Source organism: Phyllobates terribilis, unplaced genomic scaffold (genome assembly GCF_046119375.1).
Source record: "Phyllobates terribilis strain yellow unplaced genomic scaffold, ASM4611937v1 Scaffold_693__1_contigs__length_808095, whole genome shotgun sequence".
NCBI lineage: Eukaryota > Metazoa > Chordata > Amphibia > Anura > Dendrobatidae > Phyllobates > Phyllobates terribilis.
In genome coordinates this window covers 234016-254555 of record NW_027363453.1, presented here as the reverse complement: position 1 = coordinate 254555, position 20540 = coordinate 234016, and the positions used below count along the sequence as shown (strand labels likewise).

General features: G+C 45.0%; 10 non-coding genes and 4 pseudogenes across 10 annotated transcripts; all 14 read left to right on the top strand.

Annotated features, from left to right (window-relative positions):
- Positions 1-4010: 4010 nt before the first annotated feature.
- LOC141236350 (U2 spliceosomal RNA) lies at positions 4011-4219 on the top strand (annotated as a pseudogene).
- Positions 4220-5331: 1112 nt separating this feature from the next.
- LOC141235861 (U2 spliceosomal RNA) lies at positions 5332-5423 on the top strand (annotated as a pseudogene).
- A 793-nt stretch (positions 5424-6216) lies between these two features.
- Positions 6217-6400, top strand: LOC141236341 (U2 spliceosomal RNA). Its single transcript, XR_012302021.1, has one exon. It is a non-coding gene; the product is annotated as a U2 spliceosomal RNA (small nuclear RNA).
- Positions 6401-7512: 1112 nt separating this feature from the next.
- Positions 7513-7703, top strand: LOC141235939 (U2 spliceosomal RNA). Its single transcript, XR_012301641.1, has one exon. It is a non-coding gene; the product is annotated as a U2 spliceosomal RNA (small nuclear RNA).
- A 1112-nt stretch (positions 7704-8815) lies between these two features.
- LOC141235938 (U2 spliceosomal RNA) lies at positions 8816-9006 on the top strand. The gene has a single exon (XR_012301640.1). It is a non-coding gene; the product is annotated as a U2 spliceosomal RNA (small nuclear RNA).
- Positions 9007-10118: 1112 nt separating this feature from the next.
- LOC141235937 (U2 spliceosomal RNA) lies at positions 10119-10309 on the top strand. Its single transcript, XR_012301639.1, has one exon. It is a non-coding gene; the product is annotated as a U2 spliceosomal RNA (small nuclear RNA).
- A 1112-nt stretch (positions 10310-11421) lies between these two features.
- Positions 11422-11612, top strand: LOC141235935 (U2 spliceosomal RNA). Its single transcript, XR_012301638.1, has one exon. It is a non-coding gene; the product is annotated as a U2 spliceosomal RNA (small nuclear RNA).
- Positions 11613-12724: 1112 nt separating this feature from the next.
- LOC141235934 (U2 spliceosomal RNA) lies at positions 12725-12915 on the top strand. The gene has a single exon (XR_012301637.1). It is a non-coding gene; the product is annotated as a U2 spliceosomal RNA (small nuclear RNA).
- A 1112-nt stretch (positions 12916-14027) lies between these two features.
- Positions 14028-14143, top strand: LOC141235850 (U2 spliceosomal RNA; annotated as a pseudogene).
- A 524-nt stretch (positions 14144-14667) lies between these two features.
- On the top strand, positions 14668-14853 carry LOC141236321 (U2 spliceosomal RNA). Its single transcript, XR_012302006.1, has one exon. It is a non-coding gene; the product is annotated as a U2 spliceosomal RNA (small nuclear RNA).
- A 1112-nt stretch (positions 14854-15965) lies between these two features.
- Positions 15966-16156, top strand: LOC141236251 (U2 spliceosomal RNA). The gene has a single exon (XR_012301944.1). It is a non-coding gene; the product is annotated as a U2 spliceosomal RNA (small nuclear RNA).
- Positions 16157-17265: 1109 nt separating this feature from the next.
- LOC141235933 (U2 spliceosomal RNA) lies at positions 17266-17456 on the top strand. Its single transcript, XR_012301636.1, has one exon. It is a non-coding gene; the product is annotated as a U2 spliceosomal RNA (small nuclear RNA).
- Positions 17457-18565: 1109 nt separating this feature from the next.
- Positions 18566-18756, top strand: LOC141235932 (U2 spliceosomal RNA). Its single transcript, XR_012301635.1, has one exon. It is a non-coding gene; the product is annotated as a U2 spliceosomal RNA (small nuclear RNA).
- A 1112-nt stretch (positions 18757-19868) lies between these two features.
- Positions 19869-19960, top strand: LOC141235858 (U2 spliceosomal RNA; annotated as a pseudogene).
- The last annotated feature ends 580 nt before the right edge of the window (positions 19961-20540 follow it).

The following is a 20540-nucleotide window of genomic DNA, read 5'->3' as shown; positions in this document are numbered from 1 at the left end:
CAGCGTGTGGAGACTGCTCCAGTGAGGGCGTCTGCTGACCTACTGGTGGAGCCCGGTAGAGTGGAAGAGGTTCTGGCAGCTGAGATGGACATTTCTTCCTATCAGGGGGGTTTCATTGACTCCTTTTGTGAAGAACGTGAGGGAGCCTTGGAAATCCCAGGGGACCCGGCTCTCAGTTGGAGCAGTGAAAGTATGGATGAAGAGGGAGCTGGAGGTCAAGGAGACTTCACTGAGACTGGGGTGAGGTCTTCTGAGGAACCGGACCGCGCTAAGAATAAAAGGGCCCGGTTGTCTGAACCATCAAGTAGCCAATGCGTGGCAAGTCCGGTGAGTGAGCGGGAGTACCCAGTGGTTTCTCTTTCTCCTGCATCAACGGCTTACCTGGAGGAGAATTTGGAGTCCACTATCTTTCAGCTAAGTGGGAGTTCGCCGGATGACAAAGGATAAGGAAGGCATGTTTTTTTGCTGAGACTGGTGTTTCTGGTTTTTGAGCCAAAGAATGGTCTCTAAACCAAATAAAATGGGACATTGCGTCCCTTAATGTAAGACTTTTAAAGTCTAGAGTTAGAAGATCTGTGATTCTGGACTTCTTACATAACCATTCTTTTGATATTATGTGTCTACAGGAGTGTGGTATAGAAGAACCCCTGGAAGACGCTGATTGGCCATATGGCCAGCATATCTGGTCTGGCTCTAGTGGGAATAAAAATGATGGAGTTGGGATAGTATTAAATAATAGAAATTTTGTTTTTGAATATTATAAGGTAATAGAGGTGGGTCGTTGCATCTCTGCAGTTGTGTGTGGGAGGGGGTGGAAAGTTAAAATTATAAATATTTATGGTCCTACAAAAAAAGAAGACAGGTTAAGTTTATTAGATAAATTATGTTTAGAATTACCTGGTAGGATCCCTGTGATAGTAACAGGTGATTTTAACTGTGTAACTGAGGGGAAAGTTGATGCCTCAGGAAAAAAATTGGCAAACATTATTTCTGATTTTTTTCTTTTTTGATGCTGCTGAGGTTTATTTGGGGAAGCCACCACCACCAACCTATAAAGCTGACAGGGGTGGGATAACATCTAGGATTGATAGGATGTTTTTTTCTAAAAATATAATATGTGATGGTTTTTCTCAATTTTCAGTTCCTTTTTCGGACCATGTGTGCCTGAAAGGTGAGTTTAGAGGGGATTTAAGGCGGGTGCATGGAAGAGGTGTGTGGAAATTGAATGTGAGTTTGCTTGAGGATGAGAGAATTGTGAATGATTTTAAGAAAAAATATAGTTGGTGTAAATCTCAAAAGAGTAAGTTTGAAAGTGTGTTGGTGTGGTGGGATTGGATGAAGTATGAAGTGCAAAAGTTTTTTCGTCGATGGGGCTATAAAAAGGCTGCCATGGTTAGGAGTCAATATAAAGATTTAATGATGAGGGTGGAATGGCTGGAGAAAATGAGGATGTGTGGTGTGGATGTGGATGATTTGTTAAGAAGTGCGAGAGAGGATTTGAAGAGGACTTTGGAGAGGAAGGGAAGGGAAATAATTTTTAGGTCAAAGGTGGTCCATCTTGATAAAGATGAAAAGTGTTCAAGATATTTCTTTAAAAAAATAAATGGTAAGAAGGAGGGTATGGAGGAGATTTTTGATGTGGATGGTGTTTGTGTGAGTGGGGAGGATGTAATGAAGGAAGTGGTCACATTTTATGCTGAGTTGTTTGGCAGGAAGTGGGTGGATGAGAGTTTGAAAGAAGAAGTGCTTAAGACTTTGGATTGTAAGGTGGATAAGGATGGATGTTCTGGTCTATGTGAGGCAGTGATTGAGGAGGAAGTTAAGAAAGCGGTGTTTGGTGCAAGGAAAAATGTGACGCCTGGGAAGGATGGTTTGCCTGTGGAGCTATATGTTATGATGTGGGAAGTGATGGGTATGGATTTAGTGGAAGTGTGTCAGTTTATGTGGGAGAATGGGATGCTTGCGGGTTCAATGAAGGAGGGAGTGGTGGTCTTAATCCATAAGAAAGGGGATAAAAGGTGTTTGAGTAATTGGAGGCCAATTACGCTTCTGAACGCCGATTACAAGGTATTCAGTAAAATTTTGGCGTGTCGGATGCGTGTGGTTGTAGCTGATGTGATTGGTAAAGATCAAGTGTGTGCAGTGCCTGGTAGATGTATGACGGATAATCTGTGTCTTTTAAGAGATGTGTTGTGGGATTGTAAAGTAAGAAAGCAGAAGTGTATGGTGATGGCTGTTGACTTTGAAAAGGCGTTTGATCGCGTGTCTCATGTGTTTCTATTTGAGGTTTTGCGTAGAATGGGTTTTCCGGAGAAATTTGTGCGTGCCGTGAGAGGATTGTATGGGGAGGTGGTGAGTGAATTTCTGGTGAATGGGTTTTTGAGTGAGAAAGTGTGTATTAGGTCTGGTGTGAGGCAAGGTTGTCCCATGTCACCGGTATTATTTGTGTGTGTGATTGAGCCACTGCTGTGTATGATTCGGAAAGAGAAAGTGGTGCGTGGTTTGTTAGTGCCAGGGAGTGGTGGAATGACTGTGAAAGTCTTAGGATATATGGATGATGTGGTAGTGGTGAGTGAGAGTGTGGCCTCTATGGAGAGAGTAAAATTGTTGTTGAATTTTTTTTGTGGCGCGTCAGCGTTTCGTGTGAATTGGAATAAATGCATGTTTAAATGTTTTGGTGACAATAGGATTAAGATGGATGGTGTGGCTGGTGTGGATGGTGCAATTAAAGTGTTGGGAGTTTTTTTTAATGATGATTTGAAAGGTTATGAGAGTTGGGATGAATGTGGTGAGCGGATTGTGCGGAAGATGAATTTTTGGAAGTTACGTTCTTTGTCTTTGGTAGGGAAGGTTCTTATTATTAAGGCTGTTATTCTCCCTATTTTGCTTTATGTTTCTTGTATTTTTCCAGTGCCCTATAGGAAAATTAAAAAAGTGGAGAAACTAATTTTTGTGTTTTTTTGGGGCAGTAGGATGGAAAGACTTAAGAGAGAGATTTTGTTTAAGCAATATTTGTATGGGGGACTGAAGTTTCCGAATATTGAAGTGTTTCTAACATTGCATTTTATTAAGACTACGGTCATTTTGATTGGGAAGAATAATAAAGGGGCATTTATGTGTAAGTATTTGGCTGGATGGATGCTGTATGGTCTGAATTGGGTGAAGCGTGATAAGAATGTGCCTGTTGCTTTTAAGTGTCCTGAGTGGTATGGTTTGATTGAGAAGTTTGTGAGGAAGAATGATTTGTTAGCAGTTGCAATGAAAGACTTTATGTTGGTTAAGAAGGTGATGGGGAAGATGTGTGTGAATGAGTGTGAGAGTAATGTGGTGGGATTGCGTTCTATGGAAGTTGCGCGGGTATGGAAGAAGTTAAGCATTCAAGGTGTGTCGAATAGACAGCGAGATATAGTATGGATGGGCCTTCATAATATTTTGCCAGTGAGGGATTTTCAGAAGAAAAGAGATCTCATAAGATCTGCAGTATGTCCAAGGGATGGTTGTGGAGCGAATGAGACGGTGAGGCACCTTATGTGGGATTGTAATTTTGCGTATGATGTGTGGAAAGGTGTGGGTGGACTGTGTAAAGGGGTTGCTGGTGTGAAGTTTATTGATTGGAGAGTGGCTATGTTTGGTTTTGGTGCTAGTCGTCGTGGCCTAGAAAGGATGATGTGGTTTATTATGGTGTGTGTGCAGGAGAGCTTATGGGATGTGAGAAATTTGTGTGTGTTTAAAAGGGTAAATTTAACAGTAAATGATTGTATTAGGTTGATCTTAGCAAGACTATATGTAATCTATTTGTGGGATACAAGAGAAGGTGGTGGTGGTGGAACAGATTCTGAAGGTGTGTGGAAATACCTTAAGTGGCAGGATATGGTTAAATACCGTTGATATTTTTTCTGGAAATGTCTCTGGCATAGGATTACTTGTTTGTATTTTTGTTGAATAATACTTTAATAAAGAAACCACAATGATGTTTATGAAGTGGCAGTATAACTTATGACGAAGTCTGGTTAACTGTTTGCTTATATCTAAACCTGAGTGGTTTTAAAAAAAAAAAAAAAAAAAATCTGTTCTTATCAGTTTAATATCTGATACGTCCCCTATCTGGGGACCATATATTAAATGGATTTTTAGAACAGGGAGATGGAAAAAGAGCTTGCTCTGTCCACTCCACGCATTGACCTGGTATTGCAGTATCTCCAGGACCGGTGCACCCCTTCTTTAATGCAGTTTCTAAAATCAGAAAGAATTGAATTCAATGTTTTTTGTTCATTTTGCTTGTTTGTCGGATTTTGGGATGGACTCTTTGGCTTTGCTTTTCTTCTCCTCATTGGATTTTTCATGTTCAAAGTTGCAGAAGCCAGATTACAAGCTCATTTTGGTTCAACTTCAGCAACTGTGCATTGCATTGCCATGTAATGTAATGCAATGCTATCTTTCTAGCTCTCCCTTTTTACTTCCTTTTGGATAAACAGACATATTAGGCAAGCATTTTGGAGCTTTCACCTAAATAACTACAGGTGGTGAGATAAGCTGCACAATATAATTGACCTTTCAGTATATTGTTGCACACACACCATCTATTTAGCAAATGCCCTTGTTATCAACAGCAGCCTTTTAAACTCACCTGCGCTAACAGGTATGTGCGCTGGTTACTCTGCTGCGCTTAAAATTTCTTTTTTGGTTTGCTACAATGCCTTTTCTGAAACGTTGTCTCCCTCTGCTGGAACACTGACTTCTTTCATTTAATGCCTGCAGACTATAAAAGAGAACCCAAGCCAAAAAGTTTGGTTGATTAGTCTGTGGCATTCTGTTAAACTGTTGCTTATGGCGGTCTCTGTGAGCTTCTCAGCGACATTCAGCCAGCCAGGTATCCTGCCTGCAGTAGATGGAATGTGGCAATGGAACGCTGGCTGCGCGTGTCATAATAGGCTCTGAGCCTTTATATACCTGCGCACAGCAGCAGCCACCTTCAGTCTGCTGCTGGACAGCCAGCAGCAGCAGCAGGAGAGGTAAGTAATCAGCAGCCCTCCTGCTAAGGGTAGACAGCTGCTCGTTCCACCCCACCCCCCGCCTTAATTGGTTCTCCTCCCTTCCAACGGTGTTGAGGCGGGTGGGAACAGCAGGGGGTGAAGGTGCTGTGTTTAAAGAGGTGGAGTTATGCAGATCTAAAACGCGTGGATTGCAGCAGCAGCAAGCCGAAAAGTGCAGGCATGTAAGGGATCTAGAGGTTGACAACATGTCTTCTTAACGGGAGTCCAGGAGCTCATCTCCACAAATGGACTTTTCAGGATCCTTGGGTGGCTCCGTAGTTCGAAACCAATTCTGGTTATCGCTTCTCGGCCTTTTGGCTAAGATCAAGTGTAGTATCTTTCGAAAAGGCGGTTTTGGATGTTGGCCGCCCTAGTAGATTGATACATTATGCACACTGGGGTTTAGGCGCTTGTTAGTACGCCAGGTGGCTAATATAGTCATCTGGTGGAAAGCATGGCCCCCCAGGATCGACGCCATTGGGCCGGGGAAGATCGAAAGCCCGAAGTGTGAAGTGCCCCAGGAGTGGTGACCCTGGGGTGCCTTAACTCACTGGGATTGGGAACCCCACTTGAGTTTATGGCACATTTGCACAAGCACTTCAAATTTTCTTTCTTTGCACACACCCTTATTCCGGGCCTTCTGGCTTTAGGATGGGGAATTTTTCAATTCCCGGTCGAAGGTCCGGGCAGTATTATACTGTGAAACCTTCACTATTTATTTAATTTTTTTTGTCACTGTGTGTCCACTTATTCACGTGTGTCCACGTCCTTACTAGGATTTTGTCGGGATGCGGTTCCCTTACGGGTTCCTCTCTTGGCAGGTCTAGGGGGGGAGTGTGTGGCCATCAGGTTCCGCTCACCCCTGAAACCCCCTGGCTCTCCTCTTTCGGGAGGAGAGCGATGTTGGCTCCCCTCTTCCGGGAGGGGAGCACAGTCTTTTGGCTCCCAGTGCCTTGCTCGGGTGAGAACTCGGGCAGGTATTGGGGGTAAGATTGGGTCGCCTCTGGTTTCGGCTGGAGGTGGCTATTTGTCCCTGTTCCTCGCTGTGGCCTTCTGGCTCGGAGGGACGGGGAATGGTTTGGGGGACCCTTCTCCTTTTGGAGAGGGTTTCAAGAAGACCAGCATCCTAGTGCACTTTTTTTGTGGCACTTGTCACTTTTTTAAGCGCACTCGGGTTTTGTACACGAATTCGGGCTTTCGATAAAAAAAAAAAATCTGTTCTTATCAGTTTAATATCTGATACGTCCCCTATCTGGGGACCATATATTAAATGGATTTTTAGAACAGGGAGATGGAAAAAGAGCTTGCTCTGTCCACTCCACGCATTGACCTGGTATTGCAGTATCTCCAGGACCGGTGCACCCCTTCTTTAATGCAGTTTCTAAAATCAGAAAGAATTGAATTCAATGTTTTTTGTTCATTTTGCTTGTTTGTCGGATTTTGGGATGGACTCTTTGGCTTTGCTTTTCTTCTCCTCATTGGATTTTTCATGTTCAAAGTTGCAGAAGCCAGATTACAAGCTCATTTTGGTTCAACTTCAGCAACTGTGCATTGCATTGCCATGTAATGTAATGCAATGCTATCTTTCTAGCTCTCCCTTTTTACTTCCTTTTGGATAAACAGACATATTAGGCAAGCATTTTGGAGCTTTCACCTAAATAACTACAGGTGGTGAGATAAGCTGCACAATATAATTGACCTTTCAGTATATTGTTGCACACACACCATCTATTTAGCAAATGCCCTTGTTATCAACAGTAGCCTTTTAAACTCACCTGAGCTAACAGGTATGTGCGCTGGTTACTCTGCTGCGCTTAAAATTTCTTTTTTGGTTTGCTACAATGCCTTTTCTGAAACGTTGTCTCCCTCTGCTGGAACACTGACTTCTTTCATTTAATGCCTGCAGACTATAAAAGAGAACCCAACCCAAAAAGTTTGGTTGATTAGTCTGTGGCATTCTGTTAAACTGTTGCTTATGGCGGTCTCTGTGAGCTTCTCAGCGACATTCAGCCAGCCAGGTATCCTGCCTGCAGTAGATGGAATGTGGCAATGGAACGCTGGCTGCGCGTGTCATAATAGGCTCTGAGCCTTTATATACCTGCGCACAGCAGCAGCCACCTTCAGTCTGCTGCTGGACAGCCAGCAGCAGCAGCAGGAGAGGTAAGTAATCAGCAGCCCTCCTGCTAAGGGTAGACAGCTGCTCGTTCCACCCCACCCCCCGCCTTAATTGGTTCTCCTCCCTTCCAACGGTGTTGAGGCGGGTGGGAACAGCAGGGGGTGAAGGTGCTGTGTTTAAAGAGGTGGAGTTATGCAGATCTAAAACGCGTGGATTGCAGCAGCAGCAAGCCGAAAAGTGCAGGCATGTAAGGGATCTAGAGGTTGACAACATGTCTTCTTAACGGGAGTCCAGGAGCTCATCTCCACAAATGGACTTTTCAGGATCCTTGGGTGGCTCCGTAGTTCGAAACCAATTCTGGTTATCGCTTCTCGGCCTTTTGGCTAAGATCAAGTGTAGTATCTGTTCTTATCAGTTTAATATCTGATACGTCCCCTATCTGGGGACCATATATTAAATGGATTTTTAGAACAGGGAGATGGAAAAAGAGCTTGCTCTGTCCACTCCACGCATTGACCTGGTATTGCAGTATCTCCAGGACCGGTGCACCCCTTCTTTAATGCAGTTTCTAAAATCAGAAAGAATTGAATTCAATGTTTTTTGTTCATTTTGCTTGTTTGTCGGATTTTGGGATGGACTCTTTGGCTTTGCTTTTCTTCTCCTCATTGGATTTTTCATGTTCAAAGTTGCAGAAGCCAGATTACAAGCTCATTTTGGTTCAACTTCAGCAACTGTGCATTGCATTGCCATGTAATGTCATGCAATGCTATCTTTCTAGCTCTCCCTTTTTACTTCCTTTTGGATAAACAGACATATTAGGCAAGCATTTTGGAGCTTTCACCTAAATAACTACAGGTGGTGAGATAAGCTGCACAATATAATTGACCTTTCAGTATATTGTTGCACACACACCATCTATTTAGCAAATGCCCTTGTTATCAACAGCAGCCTTTTAAACTCACCTAAGCTAACAGGTATGTGCGCTGGTTACTCTGCTGCGCTTAAAATTTCTTTTTTGGTTTGCTACAATGCCTTTTCTGAAACGTTGTCTCCCTCTGCTGGAACACTGACTTCTTTCATTTAATGCCTGCAGACTATAAAAGAGAACCCAACCCAAAAAGTTTGGTTGATTAGTCTGTGGCATTCTGTTAAACTGTTGCTTATGGCGGTCTCTGTGAGCTTCTCATCGACATTCAGCCAGCCAGGAATCCTGCCTGCAGTAGATGGAATGTGGCAATGGAACGCTGGCTGCGCGTGTCATAATAGGCTCTGAGCCTTTATATACCTGCGCACAGCAGCAGCCACCTTCAGTCTGCTGCTGGACAGCCAGCAGCAGCAGCAGGAGAGGTAAGTAATCAGCAGCCCTCCTGCTAAGGGTAGACAGCTGCTCGTTCCACCCCACCCCCCGCCTTAATTGGGTCTCCTCCCTTCCAACGGTGTTGAGGCGGGTGGGAACAGCAGGGGGTGAAGGTGCTGTGTTTAAAGAGGTGGAGTTATGCAGATCTAAAACGCGTGGATTGCAGCAGCAGCAAGCCGAAAAGTGCAGGCATGTAAGGGATCTAGAGGTTGACAACATGTCTTCTTAACGGGAGTCCAGGAGCTCATCTCCACAAATGGACTTTTCAGGATCCTTGGGTGGCTCCGTAGTTTGAAACCAATTCTGGTTATCGCTTCTCGGCCTTTTGGCTAAGATCAAGTGTAGTATCTGTTCTTATCAGTTTAATATCTGATACGTCCCCTATCTGGGGACCATATATTAAATGGATTTTTAGAACAGGGAGATGGAAAAAGAGCTTGCTCTGTCCACTCCACGCATTGACCTGGTATTGCAGTATCTCCAGGACCGGTGCACCCCTTCTTTAATGCAGTTTCTAAAATCAGAAAGAATTGAATTCAATGTTTTTTGTTCATTTTGCTTGTTTGTCGGATTTTGGGATGGACTCTTTGGCTTTGCTTTTCTTCTCCTCATTGGATTTTTCATGTTCAAAGTTGCAGAAGCCAGATTACAAGCTCATTTTGGTTCAACTTCAGCAACTGTGCATTGCATTGCCATGTAATGTAATGCAATGCTATCTTTCTAGCTCTCCCTTTTTACTTCCTTTTGGATAAACAGACATATTAGGCAAGCATTTTGGAGCTTTCACCTAAATAACTACAGGTGGTGAGATAAGCTGCACAATATAATTGACCTTTCAGTATATTGTTGCACACACACCATCTATTTAGCAAATGCCCTTGTTATCAACAGCAGCCTTTTAAACTCACCTGAGCTAATAGGTATGTGCGCTGGTTACTCTGCTGCGCTTAAAATTTCTTTTTTGGTTTGCTACAATGCCTTTTCTGAAACGTTGTCTCCCTCTGCTGGAACACTGACTTCTTTCATTTAATGCCTGCAGACTATAAAAGAGAACCCAACCCAAAAAGTTTGGTTGATTAGTCTGTGGCATTCTGTTAAACTGTTGCTTATGGCGGTCTCTGTGAGCTTCTCAGCGACATTCAGCCAGCCAGGAATCCTGCCTGCAGTAGATGGAATGTGGCAATGGAACGCTGGCTGCGCGTGTCATAATAGGCTCTGAGCCTTTATATACCTGCGCACAGCAGCAGCCACCTTCAGTCTGCTGCTGGACAGCCAGCAGCAGCAGCAGGAGAGGTAAGTAATCAGCAGCCCTCCTGCTAAGGGTAGACAGCTGCTCGTTCCACCCCACCCCCCGCCTTAATTGGTTCTCCTCCCTTCCAACGGTGTTGAGGCGGGTGGGAACAGCAGGGGGTGAAGGTGCTGTGTTTAAAGAGGTGGAGTTATGCAGATCTAAAACGCGTGGATTGCAGCAGCAGCAAGCCGAAAAGTGCAGGCATGTAAGGGATCTAGAGGTTGACAACATGTCTTCTTAACGGGAGTCCAGGAGCTCATCTCCACAAATGGACTTTTCAGGATCCTTGGGTGGCTCCGTAGTTTGAAACCAATTCTGGTTATCGCTTCTCGGCCTTTTGGCTAAGATCAAGTGTAGTATCTGTTCTTATCAGTTTAATATCTGATACGTCCCCTATCTGGGGACCATATATTAAATGGATTTTTAGAACAGGGAGATGGAAAAAGAGCTTGCTCTGTCCACTCCACGCATTGACCTGGTATTGCAGTATCTCCAGGACCGGTGCACCCCTTCTTTAATGCAGTTTCTAAAATCAGAAAGAATTGAATTCAATGTTTTTTGTTAATTTTGCTTGTTTGTCGGATTTTGGGATGGACTCTTTGGCTTTGCTTTTCTTCTCCTCATTGGATTTTTCATGTTCAAAGTTGCAGAAGCCAGATTACAAGCTCATTTTGGTTCAACTTCAGCAACTGTGCATTGCATTGCCATGTAATGTCATGCAATGCTATCTTTCTAGCTCTCCCTTTTTACTTCCTTTTGGATAAACAGACATATTAGGCAAGCATTTTGGAGCTTTCACCTAAATAACTACAGGTGGTGAGATAAGCTGCACAATATAATTGACCTTTCAGTATATTGTTGCACACACACCATCTATTTAGCAAATGCCCTTGTTATCAACTGCAGCCTTTTAAACTCACCTGAGCTAACAGGTATGTGCGCTGGTTACTCTGCTGCGCTTAAAATTTCTTTTTTGGTTTGCTACAATGCCTTTTCTGAAACGTTGTCTCCCTCTGCTGGAACACTGACTTCTTTCATTTAATGCCTGCAGACTATAAAAGAGAACCCAACCCAAAAAGTTTGGTTGATTAGTCTGTGGCATTCTGTTAAACTGTTGCTTATGGCGGTCTCTGTGAGCTTCTCAGCGACATTCAGCCAGCCAGGAATCCTGCCTGCAGTAGATGGAATGTGGCAATGGAACGCTGGCTGCGCGTGTCATAATAGGCTCTGAGCCTTTATATACCTGCGCACAGCAGCAGCCACCTTCAGTCTGCTGCTGGACAGCCAGCAGCAGCAGCAGGAGAGGTAAGTAATCAGCAGCCCTCCTGCTAAGGGTAGACAGCTGCTCGTTCCACCCCACCCCCCGCCTTAATTGGTTCTCCTCCCTTCCAACGGTGTTGAGGCGGGTGGGAACAGCAGGGGGTGAAGGTGCTGTGTTTAAAGAGGTGGAGTTATGCAGATCTAAAACGCGTGGATTGCAGCAGCAGCAAGCCGAAAAGTGCAGGCATGTAAGGGATCTAGAGGTTGACAACATGTCTTCTTAACGGGAGTCCAGGAGCTCATCTCCACAAATGGACTTTTCAGGATCCTTGGGTGGCTCCGTAGTTTGAAACCGATTCTGGTTATCGCTTCTCGGCCTTTTGGCTAAGATCAAGTGTAGTATCTGTTCTTATCAGTTTAATATCTGATACGTCCCCTATCTGGGGACCATATATTAAATGGATTTTTAGAACAGGGAGATGGAAAAAGAGCTTGCTCTGTCCACTCCACGCATTGACCTGGTATTGCAGTATCTCCAGGACCGGTGCACCCCTTCTTTAATGCAGTTTCTAAAATCAGAAAGAATTGAATTCAATGTTTTTTGTTCATTTTGCTTGTTTGTCGGATTTTGGGATGGACTCTTTGGCTTTGCTTTTTTTCTCCTCATTGGATTTTTCATGTTCAAAGTTGCAGAAGCCAGATTACAAGCTCATTTTGGTTCAACTTCAGCAACTGTGCATTGCATTGCCATGTAATGTAATGCAATGCTATCTTTCTAGCTCTCCCTTTTTACTTCCTTTTGGATAAACAGACATATTAGGCAAGCATTTTGGAGCTTTCACCTAAATAACTACAGGTGGTGAGATAAGCTGCACAATATAATTGACCTTTCAGTATATTGTTGCACACACACCATCTATTTAGCAAATGCCCTTGTTATCAACAGCAGCCTTTTAAACTCACCTGAGCTAACAGGTATGTGCGCTGGTTACTCTGCTGCGCTTAAAATTTCTTTTTTGGTTTGCTACAATGCCTTTTCTGAAACGTTGTCTCCCTCTGCTGGAACACTGACTTCTTTCATTTAATGCCTGCAGACTATAAAAGAGAACCCAACCCAAAAAGTTTGGTTGATTAGTCTGTGGCATTCTGTTAAACTGTTGCTTATGGCGGTCTCTGTGAGCTTCTCAGCGACATTCAGCCAGCCAGGTATCCTGCCTGCAGTAGATGGAATGTGGCAATGGAACGCTGGCTGCGCGTGTCATAATAGGCTCTGAGCCTTTATATACCTGCGCACAGCAGCAGCCACCTTCAGTCTGCTGCTGGACAGCCAGCAGCAGCAGCAGGAGAGGTAAGTAATCAGCAGCCCTCCTGCTAAGGGTAGACAGCTGCTCGTTCCACCCCACCCCCCGCCTTAATTGGTTCTCCTCCCTTCCAACGGTGTTGAGGCGGGTGGGAACAGCAGGGGGTGAAGGTGCTGTGTTTAAAGAGGTGGAGTTATGCAGATCTAAAACGCGTGGATTGCAGCAGCAGCAAGCCGAAAAGTGCAGGCATGTAAGGGATCTAGAGGTTGACAACATGTCTTCTTAACGGGAGTCCAGGAGCTCATCTCCACAAATGGACTTTTCAGGATCCTTGGGTGGCTCCGTAGTTCGAAACCAATTCTGGTTATCGCTTCTCGGCCTTTTGGCTAAGATCAAGTGTAGTATCTGTTCTTATCAGTTTAATATCTGATACGTCCCCTATCTGGGGACCATATATTAAATGGATTTTTAGAACAGGGAGATGGAAAAAGAGCTTGCTCTGTCCACTCCACGCATTGACCTGGTATTGCAGTATCTCCAGGACCGGTGCACCCCTTCTTTAATGCAGTTTCTAAAATCAGAAAGAATTGAATTCAATGTTTTTTGTTCATTTTGCTTGTTTGTCGGATTTTGGGATGGACTCTTTGGCTTTGCTTTTCTTCTCCTCATTGGATTTTTCATGTTCAAAGTTGCAGAAGCCAGATTACAAGCTCATTTTGGTTCAACTTCAGCAACTGTGCATTGCATTGCCATGTAATGTAATGCAATGCTATCTTTCTAGCTCTCCCTTTTTACTTCCTTTTGGATAAACAGACATATTAGGCAAGCATTTTGGAGCTTTCACCTAAATAACTACAGGTGGTGAGATAAGCTGCACAATATAATTGACCTTTCAGTATATTGTTGCACACACACCATCTATTTAGCAAATGCCCTTGTTATCAACAGCAGCCTTTTAAACTCACCTGAGCTAACAGGTATGTGCGCTGGTTACTCTGCTGCGCTTAAAATTTATTTTTTGGTTTGCTACAATGCCTTTTCTGAAACGTTGTCTCCCTCTGCTGGAACACTGACTTCTTTCATTTAATGCCTGCAGACTATAAAAGAGAACCCAACCCAAAAAGTTTGGTTGATTAGTCTGTGGCATTCTGTTAAACTGTTGCTTATGGCGGTCTCTGTGAGCTTCTCAGCGACATTCAGCCAGCCAGGAATCCTGCCTGCAGTAGATGGAATGTGGCAATGGAACGCTGGCTGCGCGTGTCATAATAGGCTCTGAGCCTTTATATAACTGCGCACAGCAGCAGCCACCTTCAGTCTGCTGCTGGACAGCCAGCAGCAGCAGCAGGAGAGGTAAGTAATCAGCAGCCCTCCTGCTAAGGGTAGACAGCTGCTCGTTCCACCCCACCCCCCGCCTTAATTGGTTCTCCTCCCTTCCAACGGTGTTGAGGCGGGTGGGAACAGCAGGGGGTGAAGGTGCTGTGTTTAAAGAGGTGGAGTTATGCAGATCTAAAACGCGTGGATTGCAGCAGCAGCAAGCCGAAAAGTGCAGGCATGTAAGGGATCTAGAGGTTGACAACATGTCTTCTTAACGGGAGTCCAGGAGCTCATCTCCACAAATGGACTTTTCAGGATCCTTGGGTGGCTCCGTAGTTTGAAACCAATTCTGGTTATCGCTTCTCGGCCTTTTGGCTAAGATCAAGTGTAGTATCTTTTGAAAAGGCAGTTTTGTCCTTGGGCTGCCCTAGTAAATTGATGCATATTACACACTGGTTTGGTGCACTTGTTAGTACGCCAGGTGGCTCATAGAGTTATCTGATGGAAAACATGGCCCTCCAGGATCGAAGTCACTAGGCTGGGTAAGTGTGAGGGCTTTGGAGCAATGTGCCCCAGGAGTAGGCGCCCTGGTGGGAGTCCAAGCTTACTGGGACTGGGAACCCCAGAAAGACTTGGCTTCGTAGCACGCCGCACCTTTGCCAATCATACTTTCTGAGCAACCCCCCCTTTTCCTGGCCTCCGGGCTAGGAAGGGGAATTTTTATAAACCCGGTCGGAGGTCCGGTCAGCTTTGGGCTGAGAAACCAACACAGGCTCCAGCTCCACTAGGGTGGCAGCCTAGATGGAAGCTGGGAGCACGAAAACGGCTCTTCTCCGGCTTCGGCTAGGGAGAGTATCGGAGATCCCTGACCCTCGCTGTGGCCTTCTGGCTCGGAGGGATGGGGATGGTTTATTGGGGACCCTCTCCTCCGGGAAGGGTCCACATGAATCCTCGCCTCGTGCGCTGTTTTGGTGTGACTTCGGTCACATTTTTCAGTGCCTTGGATGCAGCTTCAATCAAAAAAAAAATCTGTTCTTATCAGTTTAATATCTGATACGTCCCCTATCTGGGGACCATATATTAAATGGATTTTTAGAACAGGGAGATGGAAAAAGAGCTTGCTCTGTCCACTCCACGCATTGACCTGGTATTGCAGTATCTCCAGGACCGGTGCACCCCTTCTTTAATGCAGTTTCTAAAATCAGAAAGAATTGAATTCAATGTTTTTTGTTCATTTTGCTTGTTTGTCGGATTTTGGGATGGACTCTTTGGCTTTGCTTTTCTTCTCCTCATTGGATTTTTCATGTTCAAAGTTGCAGAAGCCAGATTACAAGCTCATTTTGGTTCAACTTCAGCAACTGTGCATTGCATTGCCATGTAATGTAATGCAATGCTATCTTTCTAGCTCTCCCTTTTTACTTCCTTTTGGATAAACAGACATATTAGGCAAGCATTTTGGAGCTTTCACCTAAATAACTACAGGTGGTGAGATAAGCTGCACAATATAATTGACCTTTCAGCATATTGTTGCACACACACCATCTATTTAGCAAATGCCCTTGTTATCAACAGCAGCCTTTTAAACTCACCTGAGCTAACAGGTATGTGTGCTGGTTACTCTGCTGCGCTTAAAATTTCTTTTTTGGTTTGCTACAATGCCTTTTCTGAAACGTTGTCTCCCTCTGCTGGAACACTGACTTCTTTCATTTAATGCCTGCAGACTATAAAAGAGAACCCAACCCAAAAAGTTTGGTTGATTAGTCTGTGGCATTCTGTTAAACTGTTGCTTATGGCGGTCTCTGTGAGCTTCTCAGCGACATTCAGCCAGCCAGGTATCCTGCCTGCAGTAGATGGAATGTGGCAATGGAACGCTGGCTGCGCGTGTCATAATAGGCTCTGAGCCTTTATATACCTGCGCACAGCAGCAACCACCTTCAGTCTGCTGCTGGACAGCCAGCAGCAGCAGCAGGAGAGGTAAGTAATCAGCAGCCCTCCTGCTAAGGGTAGACAGCTGCTCGTTCCACCCCACCCCCCGCCTTAATTGGTTCTCCTCCCTTCCAACGGTGTTGAGGCGGGTGGGAACAGCAGGGGGTGAAGGTGCTGTGTTTAAAGAGGTGGAGTTATGCAGATCTAAAACGCGTGGATTGCAGCAGCAGCAAGCCGAAAAGTGCAGGCATGTAAGGGATCTAGAGGTTGACAACATGTCTTCTTAACGGGAGTCCAGGAGCTCATCTCCACAAATGGACTTTTCAGGATCCTTGGGTGGCTCCGTAGTTCGAAACCAATTCTGGTTATCGCTTCTCGGCCTTTTGGCTAAGATCAAGTGTAGTATCTGTTCTTATCAGTTTAATATCTGATACGTCCCCTATCTGGGGACCATATATTAATTGGATTTTTAGAACAGGGAGATGGAAAAAGAGCTTGCTCTGTCCACTCCACGCATTGACCTGGTATTGCAGTATCTCCAGGACCGGTGCACCCCTTCTTTAATGCAGTTTCTAAAATCAGAAAGAATTGAATTCAATGTTTTTTGTTCATTTTGCTTGTTTGTCGGATTTTGGGATGGACTCTTTGGCTTTGCTTTTCTTCTCCTCATTGGATTTTTCATGTTCAAAGTTGCAGAAGCCAGATTACAAGCTCATTTTGGTTCAACTTCAGCAACTGTGCATTGCATTGCCATGTAATGTAATGCAATGCTATCTTTCTAGCTCTCCCTTTTTACTTCCTTTTGGATAAACAGACATATTAGGCAAGCATTTTGGAGCTTTCACCTAAATAACTACAGGTGGTGAGATAAGCTGCACAATATAATTGACCTTTCAGTATATTGTTGCACACACACCATCTATTTAGCAAATGCCCTTGTTATCAACAGCAGCCTTTTAAACTCACCTGAGCTAACAGGTATGTGCGCTGGTTACTCTGCTGCGCTTAAAATTTCTTTTTTGGTTTGCTACAATGCCTTTTCTGAAACGTTGTCTCCCTCTGCTGGAACACTGACTTCTTTCATTTAATGCCTGCAGACTATAAAAGAGAACCCAACCCAAAAAGTTTGGTTGATTAGTCTGTGGCATTCTGTTAAACTGTTGCTTATGGCGGTCTCTGTGAGCTTCTCAGCGACATTCAGCCAGCCAGGTATCCTGCCTGCAGTAGATGGAATGTGGCAATGGAACGCTGGCTGCGCGTGTCATAATAGGCTCTGAGCCTTTATATACCTGCACACAGCAGCAGCCACCTTCAGTCTGCTGCTGGACAGCCAGCAGCAGCAGGAGAGGTAAGTAATCAGCAGCCCTCCTGCTAAGGGTAGACAGCTGCTCGTTCCACCCCACCCCCCGCTTTAATTGGTTCTCCTCCCTTCCAACGGTGTTGAGGCGGGTGGGAACAGCAGGGGGTGAAGGTGCTGTGTTTAAAGAGGTGGAGTTATGCAGATCTAAAACGCGTGGATTGCAGCAGCAGCAAGCCGAAAAGTGCAGGCATGTAAGGGATCTAGAGGTTGACAACATGTCTTCTTAACGGGAGTCCAGGAGCTCATCTCCACAAATGGACTTTTCAGGATCCTTGGGTGGCTCCGTAGTTCGAAACCAATTCTGGTTATCGCTTCTCGGCCTTTTGGCTAAGATCAAGTGTAGTATCTGTTCTTATCAGTTTAATATCTGATACGTCCCCTATCTGGGGACCATATATTAAATGGATTTTTAGAACAGGGAGATGGAAAAAGAGCTTGCTCTGTCCACTCCACGCATTGACCTGGTATTGCAGTATCTCCAGGACCGGTGCACCCCTTCTTTAATGCAGTTTCTAAAATCAGAAAGAATTGAATTCAATGTTTTTTGTTCATTTTGCTTGTTTGTCGGATTTTGGGATGGACTCTTTGGCTTTGCTTTTCTTCTCCTCATTGGATTTTTCATGTTCAAAGTTGCAGAAGCCAGATTACAAGCTCATTTTGGTTCAACTTCAGCAACTGTGCATTGCATTGCCATGTAATGTAATGCAATGCTATCTTTCTAGCTCTCCCTTTTTACTTCCTTTTGGATAAACAGACATATTAGGCAAGCATTTTGGAGCTTTCACCTAAATAACTACAGGTGGTGAGATAAGCTGCACAATATAATTGACCTTTCAGTATATTGTTGCACACACACCATCTATTTAGCAAATGCCCTTGTTATCAACAGCAGCCTTTTAAACTCACCTGAGCTAACAGGTATGTGCGCTGGTTACTCTGCTGCGCTTAAAATTTCTTTTTTGGTTTGCTACAATGCCTTTTCTGAAACGTTGTCTCCCTCTGCTGGAACACTGACTTCTTTCATTTAATGCCTGCAGACTATAAAAGAGAACCCAACCCAAAAAGTTTGGTTGATTAGTCTGTGGCATTCTGTTAAACTGTTGCTTATGGCGGTCTCTGTGAGCTTCTCAGCGACATTCAGCCAGCCAGGTATCCTGCCTGCAGTAGATGGAATGTGGCAATGGAACGCTGGCTGCGCGTGTCATAATAGGCTCTGAGCCTTTATATACCTGCACACAGCAGCAGCCACCTTCAGTCTGCTGCTGGACAGCCAGCAGCAGCAGGAGAGGTAAGTAATCAGCAGCCCTCCTGCTAAGGGTAGACAGCTGCTCGTTCCACCCCACCCCCCGCTTTAATTGGTTCTCCTCCCTTCCAACGGTGTTGAGGCGGGTGGGAACAGCAGGGGGTGAAGGTGCTGTGTTTAAAGAGGTGGAGTTATGCAGATCTAAAACGCGTGGATTGCAGCAGCAGCAAGCCGAAAAGTGCAGGCATGTAAGGGATCTAGAGGTTGACAACATGTCTTCTTAACGGGAGTCCAGGAGTTCATCTCCACAAATGGACTTTTCAGGATCCTTGGGTGGCTCCGTAGTTCGAAACCAATTCTGGTTATCGCTTCTCGGCCTTTTGGCTAAGATCAAGTGTAGTATCTGTTCTTATCAGTTTAATATCTGATACGTCCCCTATCTGGGGACCATATATTAAATGGATTTTTAGAACAGGGAGATGGAAAAAGAGCTTGCTCTGTCCACTCCACGCATTGACCTGGTATTGCAGTATCTCCAGGACCGGTGCACCCCTTCTTTAATGCAGTTTCTAAAATCAGAAAGAATTGAATTCAATGTTTTTTGTTCATTTTGCTTGTTTGTCGGATTTTGGGATGGACTCTTTGGCTTTGCTTTTCTTCTCCTCATTGGATTTTTCATGTTCAAAGTTGCAGAAGCCAGATTACAAGCTCATTTTGGTTCAACTTCAGCAACTGTGCATTGCATTGCCATGTAATGTAATGCAATGCTATCTTTCTAGCTCTCCCTTTTTACTTCCTTTTGGATAAACAGACATATTAGGCAAGCATTTTGGAGCTTTCACCTAAATAACTACAGGTGGTGAGATAAGCTGCACAATATAATTGACCTTTCAGTATATTGTTGCACACACACCATCTATTTAGCAAATGCCCTTGTTATCAACAGCAGCCTTTTAAACTCACCTGAGCTAACAGGTATGTGCGCTGGTTACTCTGCTGCGCTTAAAATTTCTTTTTTGGTTTGCTACAATGCCTTTTCTGAAACGTTGTCTCCCTCTGCTGGAACACTGACTTCTTTCATTTAATGCCTGCAGACTATAAAAGAGAACCCAACCCAAAAAGTTTGGTTGATTAGTCTGTGGCATTCTGTTAAACTGTTGCTTATGGCGGTCTCTGTGAGCTTCTCAGCGACATTCAGCCAGCCAGGTATCCTGCCTGCAGTAGATGGAATGTGGCAATGGAACGCTGGCTGCGCGTGTCATAATAGGCTCTGAGCCTTTATATACCTGCGCACAGCAGCAGCCACCTTCAGTCTGCTGCTGGACAGCCAGCAGCAGCAGCAGGAGAGGTAAGTAATCAGCAGCCCTCCTGCTAAGGGTAGACAGCTGCTCATTCCACCCCACCCCCCGCCTTAATTGGTTCTCCTCCCTTCCAACGGTGTTGAGGCGGGTGGGAACAGCAGAGGGTGAAGGTGCTGTGTTTAAAGAGGTGGAGTTATGCAGATCTAAAACGCGTGGATTGCAGCAGCAGCAAGCCGAAAAGTGCAGGCATGTAAGGGATCTAGAGGTTGACAACATGTCTTCTTAACGGGAGTCCAGGAGCTCATCTCCACAAATGGACTTTTCAGGATCCTTGGGTGGCTCCGTAGTTCGAAACCAATTCTGGTTATCGCTTCTCGGCCTTTTGGCTAAGATCAAGTGTAGTATCTTTCGAAAAGGCGGTTTTGGATGTTGGCCGCCCTAGTAGATTGATACATTATGCACACTGGGGCTTAGGCGCTTGTTAGTACGCCAGTTGGCTAATATAGTCATCTGGTGGAAAGCATGGCCCCCCAGGATCGACGCCATTGGGCCGGGGAAGATCGAAAGCCCGAAGTGTGAAGTGCCCCAGGAGTGGTGACCCTGGGGTGCCTTAACTCACTGGGATTGGGAACCCCACTTGAGTTTATGGCACATTTGCACTAGCACTTCAATATTTCTTTCTTCACACACACCCTTATTCTGGGCCTTCTGGCCTTAGGATGGGGAATTTTTCAATTCCCGGTCGAAGGTCCGGGCAGTATTATACTGTGAAACCTTCACTATTTATTTAATTTTTTTTGTCACTGTGTGTCCACTTTTTCACGTGTGTCCACGTCCTTACTAGGATTTTGTCGGGATGCGGTTCCCTTACGGGTTCCTCTCTTGGCAGGTCTAGGGGGGGAGTGTGTGGCCATCAGGTTCCCCTCCCCCCTGAACCCCCCTGGCTCTCCTCTTTCGGGAGGAGAGCGTTGTTGGCTCCCCTCTTCCGGGAGGGGAGCACAGTCTTTGGCTCCCAGTGCCTTGCTCGGGTGAGAACTC